The sequence below is a fragment of the Oenanthe melanoleuca genome, chromosome 3 (assembly GCF_029582105.1).
Source record: "Oenanthe melanoleuca isolate GR-GAL-2019-014 chromosome 3, OMel1.0, whole genome shotgun sequence".
Classification (NCBI taxonomy): domain Eukaryota; kingdom Metazoa; phylum Chordata; class Aves; order Passeriformes; family Muscicapidae; genus Oenanthe; species Oenanthe melanoleuca.
The window spans coordinates 27,620,185-27,632,229 of record NC_079336.1 but is presented as its reverse complement, the minus strand read 5'-3'; the positions used below and the strand labels follow the sequence as shown (position 1 = coordinate 27,632,229).

Here is a 12,045-nt window from a genome sequence, read left to right as displayed (position 1 = left end):
AGATTGCACTCTGCTATAATTGTGGGATTTATCTGAGGAACTCTAATTCAGATACTTGAGCAGTAGGAAAACTATCATGCCCTATGTTTAAAATCTTTTAGTAATCCCTTCAACGAAAAATCCATGTACTTCCCCACTGACTTTTATTAAGATGAATAACACAATGGAAAAAAGAGGAAACAGATAAGAGGCCCTCATTTATTTGAAAGTTTCCTTGAAAGTTAATTATTTTTTTGAAGTACCTCTAGTGCCTAGAGCACACATTCCTGAAAATTAGTCTTATATATAAACAAAATAGTAATTAGACCAAAAGTTTGACTAGAGTTATTTGGGAGACTAATACCTCAACTAAGTCACAGCAGCTTGTTATGAAACAGGATTAAATACGTAAAACAGGAGAGAGGGGAAAGTAAATGCAACTGGAGATTTTGCCTTATTATTACAAAAGCCTTTTCACCATGTTCTTTCCACAAGACACACTCAGGGAGAATTCCTGTGATGGTTATGAACATCCATTAAAAAACTTCAAAGGGGAACTGTCTCAAATAAGTATTGCTTTTTTAAAGAGACACTAGATGAGCTCTTATTTAATCAAATGTATCTTAACTTGTATTAGTCTAAGTTTATAATTTTTGTTCATCTTTATTTCCTGTCCTTACTGAAGAGAAAAAGAAAGAAATAATACTAAATTTCCTTACATTTTTAAAGTACAACTGTCCTATAAAGCTTAACTTCAGGAATAATTTCTCATTTTTTCTTACAACAATTTTTCAACTCTATTTATTTAGCTCGAAAGTATTTTTCATTTGACTTTTTGATTCGGCATACTAGCCTTGCAAATGATATATCACAATTGTTTGACCACTTTGTGGCTTGGAACTTTTCCGTTTTCTGGGATGTTAGGCTTTCCTGGTATACAGCGTCATAAATTTATAACCTCCAGCCTTTGCAAACAGGCATCAGTTTTTCCTAAGACATAACATAACATGTAATTTTGAAATCAAAGTTTAGCAAACACAACAGATGGGAAACTAAAAGACAACTCACTTTCTGGCATTCACTAATCTTTCAAATTTTGTAAGTTTTGAAGCTGTGCAATTCTGTTCCTTTCATCTGTCAGTAAACAAGTATACAAGCCTTACAATTCACTTTGCACCTTATTTTAATGAAAGGCAATCTGTTCTAATAGCAAATTGCAAGCATTTAACTAGAGATGGAAAATCAGGTGCCACAAAGAAAACTGTTGCAAAAAATCATGACAAAAGAGCACATGTAAACTACCATATCTTATGTAAGATGCATCAAAGAGAGGTATGTCATCACTTTCATCCCTTACCAACATCTTCATCTTTTCCCCTGTAGTAAACTGTCATTCAGCTTCAGTTGTCATGTAAGCTGAAAGTCACATTAGCTCTGTCATTCAATTTTGTAAAATTAAATACTGTAGTTTCAAATATAATGTACTGCTCTGCGATGTTATTAGCAAGCTAAGAAAGAAAAGTAATCTCTCAGATACAGAAGTGTCTACCTTTTTTCCTTCATGCAAGGGACATTTTCATGATTCATTTAAATCACCTTAAGACAATACTGCCACAGTAGAAGCACTTTGCCAATGCTCTACCAAAACCTCTTTTACATATTTTTGTCCCTCCTCAGACAAGTTTTGATGGTCCATCAACTGTATGGTAAAACAAACCAACATGCTCATCCACCTGGAAAGGGAAAAAGAAATCCAGTAGGGGCTATTACAGAAGGTGGGATCACACAGCCAGGGAGAAAGTGTTCTTTTCAGTGACATGACATGGGCTTAGGACTGAGGCTGAGCTAGTGGCGGGGCTCCATGTTCAGAAATAATATGAAATTGTACTGCCACTTTCAGTAAATTATTTTTTCCCTCAACTTCAAGAGTTTCAATTCCAAAAATATGGAGAAGCAGAACTGCTGGCTGCAGATTGTATTTATACATTTATTATTAACATAAATCTTAAGAAACAATCTCAGAGAATATTACCAGAACAATGTGACAAGTAAGTAAAGTTAGCAGCATGAGTTAAAAACTTAAAAGTTAAAAGTGTGTTTCTCTAAATTGCGATGACCCTAAAAGCTTATGAATGTCAGAAAGTAAAGTGAGCATTCAAGATTGGAAAGCAAAAATCCACTTCTTTCCCCTTCATAGAAAAGAAGAGTTATTGCTCTTGAACAGACTTTTGGACATTATAGAGCCACCTCCTACAGCAACAGTATCTTCCATCTCCAAGACCTACCCTATCCAGTACACTCAAAAGAATTAAACTGATGCCAGTTTAAATAAATGAAACAAATTACAGGAGAACAAACATACTAAGTAGCCAAATCCCCTTTTTCTCTTGCCAGTTTCTACAAGCTAGATACCCTGAAGATACACAGTACCTGCTGAACCTGTTCAACAAGTTAAAAAAATTAAGCAAGCAAAAATAATTGTTTTTCTAAAGTCTACATTTTTCAAAGGCTTCTGTTTTGCAAAAACTGTGCAGAAAATCTCAAATGGTATCCAAAATATTTTTAAATCAATTTTATGTAGGAATGCATTCAGGCAAGACAGGAAACAAATTGCTGAAAGGAAGGCATGCAAAAGTACTATGAGATAAAAACTGAGAAGAATATGATCAGGAAAAGGTAAAAACTCCACAGAAGAAGCACTAACCATAGTAAAATGACCAAAGTGCAGAGATGGTCATCAAGGTGATCATATAATTTACTTTCTACATATACTGAGGCACCTCACACTTTCCACGCATCTGGGTACGTAACTCATTTTGTTCCCCTTACGAAGCTGACCTCCCACCACTGCTCCCTGTAAGTTAGTATCTGCAAAATCCATGAAGTAGAATCTGTGTTCTCCTTGCAGAGTTGGAAGCTGAGGGTTTCTGCTGCTCTGGATGCCTTTCTATCATCTCCTCCTTCCTCCTTTCAGAGCTGACCTACAGAAAGGGACTTGGCATACTGGCCCCTTCTCTGCCAAGTACCAGAGCTGGATCTCTCTAACTTCTGCAATAATCTGATTCCTTCTCTGTGCCAGTCAAGCAAGCTGGTATATGGGAAACCCTATCCTTCCTTATAGTTAGGGGATATCAAGAATAATGTCTTGAAATTTAGACTGTACTTTTACAATATAAGGACTTCTGCAAGAAATGAAGTTTAAGGAATTCTGTTTACCCCTTTTCCTCTGTCCTGTCCTCCCAGGCACTCAACTCTTGCCCCTGCAAGACATTTGACACCTTTCTCAATTACACCAGTGCATCACTTGCAGAGCAGTTCTGGACATTGGTCGGATCCAGCAGCTCAGCCAGCACAACCCACAGGGCAGAGCACTGCAGCAGTACGAAGCTGTCAGCAACAAAGGAGGTGGAAACTGCAAACTGGCGTTGCCAGGTGAGCTCTGTATCTCCACATGAGGGCTTAGGGAAATCAGAACTGACATACCTGACGTCTGTCATAACTCTGTATCCTAGGGGCAGGGATGCCAACCGAGATGAATGCAAAAGTTCAGACAGAGGTTTTGTTTCAAAACATAAGAATCTCTGGGCTGCTCTTGCTGAGCAGATCATACTGACATAATGGCCTCTCCCATTCCAGAGATGTCTTCCTAACACGGAGGCTGGAACTTTTACAGGCATTTCTCTCAGGACACAGTCCAGGGTTACAGTTAAACCAACCCAAAAACTAGTTGGTGACCGAAGTTGGCATCCCATCCTTCCTGCGTTCTTTATACTCCTTCTGCAACATCACTGACAGAATATCTGATGCTGATGTGGGCCAGGGAGATTTAAAAAAATATAACCCAGAATGATTCTGGTTTTGCCAGTTTTTTTCTGCTGGTTTACCATGTTGAGCTGACCAACCATATTGTAAAAGAGCTTGACTGCAGGCACACAGGAAACATCAGATGCAGGATCACCCTACTCAGGCAGCTGCTACCCAACAGATCATCCTATCTGTAAGATCTATACCATTAGCCCCATGTTCCTGCCTGCTTAACCCACTCTCTGACTACTCTGCTGTCAAAAGCAAGCTCATCTTACTGACCTGACTGCAGGAGCAAACAAAGCAGGAGACGACCATGATTATCACACTTTTTGGTAGATACATGCTCAGGCCAACTATAAATGCATAGATGAGAATGCTATTTCACACCAGATTTGGGCTCATGGCATCAACAGAGGGCCATGCTGGGTATACTTTCACCCTCTCCCCCCACCAAAAAAAACTGGTGCTCAGGCATAACCATCCACATTAAAAAAATATGCCCAAGCAAAAAATACACCTCTTTTTTTTTTTTTTCTTTTTTTTTTTTCTTTAGTCTGATCACCTCCATCACCTCCAATAGCTTGGATGCTACTTCTTGCAGTAAAAATACATGAATATAGAAAATTACTAGCAGCAGAGGTTTTGATCACTTTATCTAAGGTATTCATCATGTTTTTGGAGAAAATATGAGACAAATTTTTTAAGCAATTTTAAAACTTTGCAAATAAATAAAGGAAGTTATATAAGCATAAGCATGAACATGATGGTCCAGTCTAAAAGGCCTCTAAGTATTTGGAGGTATTTTAAGCTTCTTCCCCGATGGCCAATGTAAGTCAGAATCTGGGAAAGGGCAAACAAGTGGAGTGGGGTAAAATAAGGTTAAAAATATTCAAAAATCTGATGAGTTACTTTATGTGGAGTACAGTAATTGGCAGGAGGCAGAAGAAGTAGAAGAGGAAGAGATTTTGAAGCAAGCACCTGACTGAAGTGGAGGCAGTGAGTTTGAGTCTGCATTTAGTGGTGGGACTGAGCCTGGTTCCCTATTCCAACAAAACCATATGCTTTCTGCAGTTTGTGATGATCCAGTGAAGTGCTGTCCGTGATTATAGATACAGGTATACATAAAGGTATAATTAACCTGTATGAGCAGTAAAAGACACAAAAAGACACCATACCAGAAACTTCTGCTGTATCATGAGGCAGTCAAGACTCTGAAACAAACACAGGATGAGCATGTTTCTCTCCTCCTTCCCTCAGATACCTGTGGGTGGTAAACTAACTTAAAGAATCATATTTCTGCTGTAACTATTATGTGTATTAACCAAGCACACATAAATAAGGCAAAACACCTATGAATGTCAGATTTTTCTGGGTTTTGCTACCATCTCACAGCATCAGGTCTGAGCTGCAAGACTGTTGGAATTTATGCACAAGCCACAAGCTTCTGCACATAAGGGTGCTAACACTTGAAAGAAACTCAAAAGTACCAATTTTAGTGACTAAATATGTATTCAATGCAAAGTTGAAACTGTTACTGCTGTCACATGCCACTCCAGAATACTGAACTCAGTAAAACTCAGTTCAGAAAAAGAAGGAGCATACTCAAGAAATCATTTTTGTGATGCCTTCAGCAAACACCTATGCCTATTCTACCTTCATATTATATGGTAGCTGTATGTTTTAGAGAATAAATGAATGAGTCTTCTCCAGACAAAATCATTTTATATTCATTCCTGTCTTACAGTGTCATTTACTCCCTCACTAAACTAAACCCACTGATCATGTTTCTTCAGACAAACTTCATGGCAAGGCATGCTGAGATACAATTGTTACTTTGCAGCATGAAATGGTACCTCGTTCTACATACAAGACCCCTATTTCTTCTTAAAGAAATAACTAATTACACAGACCCCCAAAAGCAGCATCAAAGGACAGCAATTTATGCCATATCATTGTCACACCAAAGTGCAGTGCCTACCATGGCCCTGTCAGGTCCAGAAAGGTAGCAAGATGGCACAACGGGGCATCTGAGCTCTTTATCTTTTTGATCCTAAGAAATAGAATTTTGCCAAATTGAATGCCTGGAGATGGGATGCAATTAGACAGCTTTAATTCTGAGTTTAGAAAATGTTTTCCATTGCAAAATCATAATTTCAATTGCAAAAGTTGTAAATTCTAAAATGTCCAAAAGTATTACTTAAGCATAAGAGCTAAAATCTGAATAAAATTCAGGTGATTTGAAATGTGTACTCCATATCTGAGAAGACTAGAAAATGCAATGAGTAACTATGAACATTACAAAAGACTGAAGTAATATTTTTAGGATATGGGAGGATGCAGGTTAAAAAAACCACACCCTCAGGACAACTACCACTACTAATTCTTAGTTATACCTCTATGAATAACGACTCAAGAAATAAGCATCTGTACCATCATCTTTATGGGTCAGAACGTGTAGCTAAAAACTGCAGCATCAGGATCTCATTTAGTTTCTTAAGCTGGAGTAGAGCAGGTAGAGTAGTCTTCTAGGAATCCCCATGGAGAAGAGTGAAGAGGAGGATTCAAAAGTAGGAGTCCAATTTACAGTGGCTCTAGGTGACCCCCAGACAAGCTTCCCTGTGTGGCTGGAAGTCTCCTAATACAGGCATTGCACCTCAGATAACTGAGAAGACAAGCAGAACAACCTCCCCATGTCTTCAGTCCCACTCAGTGTGCTTCCAAAAACCTGAATTTCTCAGCTATCTAAAAGGAAACAGTGCTCAATTTTCCACTTACTTTCCTAACCCCTAGTTTCAACAAATATAAGACTTCATATTTTAGAAGACAAGATTCTGTCTTAAATTGTATTTAAGAAATTCTGAATCATGAGCTAATAGGATAATTGATGATACTGAGTTTCAGCTTCTGTAGCAATGGTAATTTAACATAAGACTTCCCCAGTGCTCATTCCCAGTCTTATGATTTCTAACCTCAGAGCAAGCAGGACCTGTGTGTGTACATCCACTGATGAATTAGAATCAGAAACTGATCCAATTAAAAAAAAAAACAACAAAACAACAACAACAAAAAAAATACCCCAAAAATATTTGCATAATTTTTCCAAGACAGATTATTCCCTTGAGTTTACAACCTAGCCCTCCAAATCTTAAACCTGTATAATTGCTATTTGTATTACTGTAAAACCATAAGCTGAAGAACAGAGCTCATCTTAGTTGTTAGACAAATTTGACAGCTTTCTTCTCTCTTTATAAAGATGCATTACATTAAATAAAGATCACAGTACAATACTTCAAAAGATAAGCTATCCTGTCAGAAAGCAATTCACAACACTTATTTCCAGAAAAAATATGTCTCACAGAAATGTAGTTTGAAAGTAAAAGTATGTATCAGCTGTATGAATTAAAAAGAAAACCAAACAAGTGAACTTGACTGTTCCTTGTCCATCAAGAGTTTGTTATTAGATCATATGCTAACAACACAAACCATTAGCAAGGGCTACTTCTTCATTTAAGGACAAAACCTTAAGGAAGAAAAGTGGTCCTGCTGGAAGCATGCATTTTAGAATTTTAATTTCCTGTTAAAAATTTTAAAATTAATGTAGGCAACTCACTGGATACAGAAGACAATACAATTTTTCATATATTGCATTATTTCTCATGACATATTACTGCCTAATCATAATAAGATTCATTAAATTTCATACTCTGATTCAGTGTTATTTTTTTAAGCTACATGACACAACCACATGTATGGAAACATAAAATGTCAATGCTACTCAGACACATCAATAAGTATCTACACATGGAAAAACAAATCTATGGAACAAAAGAATTCATAAGGCTAAATTTTCAGTAGTCTCTGAAGCTTAAATTCCTTTGACTTTTAATAGGATTTAGGTTCACAAGCAAGTTATGCTGCAATCCTATTAATAACCTTTCAGATATGATACATTTCCAAAAATATGTTTTAGGTTAGAATCTGCCAAGGTCTCTCTTGTATTAGGAAGGTATTTAGTATTATTCTTCCATCTGTTACCCAACAGTTAAAAGCAAAAAGAATTTAAAGAAGTGTGGTAGATTTACGTTACTAATGTAAGTTCTTCATGTGGTTTTATAAGAATCTTTTAACCCAAAACAAACAAAATCAAATAATAGAAAACTAAAACACACTGAGCAGTAAATATACAATAAAGAGCTACTGTTAATACTTTATTTTACTTCCTCTCCTAATAATTTATGTAACAACATATTTACACTGCCCAAAAAAACATTAGGAAGTTCTTCTGAAATCCACAATGAAACTGCAGGTATTTTACAACTGCAGGTATTTTACCTTAGAAATCAAAATGGTACCAAAAAAAAAAAAAAAAAAAAAAAAAAGAAGCAAAACACACATAGAGACATTGCTATTAAAAGTATTCTTAAAAGTATTCTAAATCCAGCTTTGGCCAGTTGTGTGTGCATGCATACTACCGACAAAGTAACAAAATATTCGTGACAAAGTAAGAACTTAACACTGGGATTACAAGAATGCACAGAGATGGGGAAATGTAGATGAAAGCTGTTTTCAAAGCAGATCTTGCAGCAATGCGTGCACTATGCTAAACTACTAGCTAAGTCTCTTTAGCTCATGAGATTTGCCATTTACAAGTTAAAATGCAATACACAGCTCTGGGGAAATGAAAACCTCATCTTCTCACCAGTAAGGGTTACTAGGAAACTCTTCTCCCTAATCACTGAAAAGGTGTAACTATCCCAAGTTAGACATCAGGATCCATCATCCCATGGTGGAATATGGGAACTTCAACTGAGCACTACAAAGTACAGAGGCACTTTCAGTAACCAGCTGTTTGGAATCCGACATTCTGAACATGTTTATCTCTCAGCTCAGGACACGTATGTATGCTGACATACACAAAACATGCTTAAATGAGGGGGTAAGCAACGTGTTCTTACAGCAAAGTCTTTAAATTTGAACAGCTTTAAGCTGAAGGAGGGTAGGCTTAGACAAGGTACTAGGAAGCAATTCTTTCAGTCAGAGGGCAGTGAGGCACTACAACAGGCTGCCCAGAGAAGCTGTGATCACTCCATCCCTGGATTTGTTCAAGGCCAGGTTAGATGGGGCTCTATCTAACCGGGTCCAATGGAAGGTGCCTCTCCCATGGCAGGAGGGCTGGTACTGGATGATCTTTAATCCTTCCAACCCAAGTCATTCTATGATTCTGTACAAAGATTGCTGAGACTACTGACCCAGTATCAGTCCATAGGAGGTGTCACTGGTCACCAGATTAAGTTGGACTTAGCACTACTGACCACAACTCCTTGAGCCAAATCATCCAACCAATTTTCCACTCTACTCATTCTCCACTTCTGCAGTCAAGCTATGTTATATTTCCTTTGTAGAAGGTCAGTACTATAGAGCCCACACCTTACTGGAACTTTTATGAGCTAAAATGACAAAACAGCCTGAAACATCACTGTCTCATACTCATCATTCTCACAGGTCCCAAACAAATACATTACTTTAATTCATTTTGTCACACAATACTCACATTATTGTTTGGGGCTGTTTTGGCACTGTTTGGGCAAAAATTCCTACAATTACATCTCACTAGCTCAAAACAAAAATTGTGTGAAGCCTTATCTGAATGTATTAACAGATAAAAATAAACCAATGGAGCCATCTGTAACAAGCTGGGTTTAAAGCAAATGGCACAGTTATAAGAAAATATAAGAAAATAATGGATACATAAGACAAATACGCTATTACAATGAAGTGTTACTGTCTACAATGAAGGTAATTGTCTGTTACCCCTTCTCGGAATAGTAACAGTTATCTAAAAGTAAAGAAAAGAGTCTGCTTCAGAGGGTCTCTTAGAAGAATATAGTTTTAACCCTTCATATAAATATGATCTTGAGCAAAACACTATGAGAAATTTTGGCTAAGTCTGCACTATTTAGACCAAAGTTTAGATCAACAGAGTGGTTTTGAGGCACTTTCCCCAGTGACCCTAGTTTGCTACATGCTGGTTCAGTTCACTGAGAGCTTTCCAGTCACAGAACCTAGATGTCTCCTAAGGAAGCTGAACTACTCTAATCTACCTGTCACAAAATGCACTTCAACCTCTGCGGGCACAAAAAGGTCTGAACCAACTACTGATATAAGCAACTTCAAATTACACAAATTACATTACTGATACAAAACATCTGGTTCAAAAGATGAGGTTAAAATCTAGTCTGAAGTAACCCTGGAACCACACAGATGTAGGGACATCAACACTACTTTTAGTAATTCATTCCTTAAATACCAAATTTAATTACTAGTGTAAACACAATCATAAGTGCTTCTGGCAACTGCAGTGCCACTACAGACACAGATCCAAGAAAATATGATACACTTGGAGGGAAGAACTGGCAGATTTCTTCAAATAGTTATAAAAGCAGGAAAAGAGTAAAATGGGTTTGACTGGATATTAGGGTATGTGGACTCCACTGAAGAGACGGAGGGGAATGTGCCACAAATTCAAATGATCAAGCTCATGTCAATTCATATTTAATAAAAGGGACAAGACTGACATGTAAAATACGTAAGGATGAACTTTTAGACTGATAGAGTGATTCAAAACAGAAGGAAAAATCATAAAGAAAAACAACTAAAACTGATCAGAAGGAAATTTAGGCTGGGAATGATGACACCTCCAGTAATCAAATGAGTGAGAATTTGGACTTACTCTGCAAACAAATACTTTGGATAAAAATCTACTAAGTTTTAAGAAGGAACTTGATGTGATTACTTGCAATAGCTGGTATTTTATTCTACACAGTTCAGAAGGTCATGATGTTTCTAACTCCATGGGACAAGCATGCCATGCTCGGAAGGCTTGAATGCACACAAAACAATCAATTCTGTACTTGATTTTTGTGAGACAAACCATGCTAAACACAGTAGTAGCTAAAAAATAGGAGGCTAACCATGAAACTAAAGATTTCCTTTCCTGCTCATTCAATCCATTATCCAAGAGCTCCTCCAGCAACATCCTGTCTCAAATAAACACAAAGACAGTTTCCTAGAAAAATACTGGAACCTCCCCAAATTGAATTTATTGCAATAGTCACATTTCTCGGTCTGTCAAATTATTCTGGAAATTCTCTCTTCTTCCTGACATTAATTTCTACAGGAACGTGCCCAGAATTAAAGGTTCAGCTTGAAACTAGAGAAGTAATTTCTCCTCACATCACTTTTCTCAGTATGTCAGCATTCCACCTCTCTGAACTTGCCCTGTGAATTTACTGCTTTTTTGCTTACTGCAAGAGTAAGCTGAAAAGAAATATGCCGGGTAAAGCACTGGTAATTATATTGCTGTGCTTTGCTTCTCAACTACTTTTCTGAGGAACCATTTGAATTGTAAGGCTGAGACAACTAAAACACTTCCTTCTCTGCAGGTCCTCTACTAGAGTAAATGTGCTGCCATGTTCTACACTCTCCTTCCCCACTGATTTCAGAGATTAAAAAAGGCTACAGTTGAGAAGACTTCTTTGTTGAAGTAATTAGAATATTCTCAGTGTTTTCCCAGACCTCTTAAGCCTTCCTTAATCCTTTTCTTCCAATGTAGAGAGAAATTATAATTTTCCTGAAAATGGAGACAGTTGGTTGTATATACTTTAACTGCATATAGTAGCAAACATAATGGGTCATCACTTCTGTAAAAAAACCACCCCCTAACTGTACTGGAAACAATACTCACACACACACACACACACCCCTGTCTTGAACTAAGACAAGGCTAAAAACATGAATGTAATTTCTTATCACTAAAATGTTTCTGAGGAAAGTTACTGTACAATGTTTGGAAAAAGCAGCTATCATCAATCAACACTGATACACCTTGTTCCATCTCTGCAAACACTAACACAGCCTAAACTCTAACATGCATTTTTACTGTAGTCTACTTGAGGACTGACAGAAGGCTAATGTACCACAACACTAAAGGACCAATAATCTTTAATAGCTTCAAAAAAAGCTACAGAGGATTATTTCCTGCATAGTCATGGGAAACAAGGACCTTAGAAAGTAATCTAGAACAATCACGTAATATCCAATGAAAAGAATGTGAAAAAGACTTCTATAGGGATAAGGTGGTATAAGAGGAGGTCAGGAGAGTCTGAACGGGCTGCATGGAGTTCTGTGGCACAGCACAGTGAGAGGAGAGAGGCTGGTGAAATTCTCCACTGCCAAACTGATAAACAAGTAGGTTAATTG

The 12,045-nt window shown here is 37.3% G+C and overlaps 1 protein-coding gene across 4 annotated transcripts in view; it reads right to left on the bottom strand.

Moving 5' to 3' along the window:
• The window catches only part of FAM135A (family with sequence similarity 135 member A), a 79,448-nt gene that overhangs the window by 48,364 nt on the left and 19,039 nt on the right, over window positions 1-12,045 (bottom strand). The gene's annotated exons all lie outside the window — the stretch shown is intronic.